Raw genomic sequence first — 425 nt, 5'->3', positions numbered from 1 at the left:
GTATATATAAAATTAGTTATTAAATTAATTATTAATATAAAATATATATATTAAAATATAAATACATATAAAAAATAAATTAAACTATTTATATTTATATATAAATAGTATCTCTTAATATCCTTTCAGTTATTTATCCCACGAAAATTAGATAATATTAACTAAATAAGTATTAATTATATATTGCCCTTCATATTTGAGAGATAAATAAAACAAAAAAGAGAACAGGTTTAATTACAGTGAAGAAAAAACTGAGGGGAAAGGAAAATCAACGTGTCACAAAAGAAAGAAACATGGAAGAAATTGGGAGAGATTGAAGGGACTAAGAGCTGCTTTAGAACCGAACATTAATACCTCTATGCTCAAGTGGTGGATCCCACCTCGCACATGAACACCAGCCCGCATTCATTGAAAGAGAACAAATA

This window comes from Arachis duranensis, chromosome 1 (genome assembly GCF_000817695.3).
Source record: "Arachis duranensis cultivar V14167 chromosome 1, aradu.V14167.gnm2.J7QH, whole genome shotgun sequence".
NCBI classification, from domain to species: Eukaryota; Viridiplantae; Streptophyta; class Magnoliopsida; order Fabales; family Fabaceae; genus Arachis; species Arachis duranensis.
The sequence above is the reverse complement of the archived record's forward strand: the minus strand, read 5'-3'. Positions refer to the sequence as shown.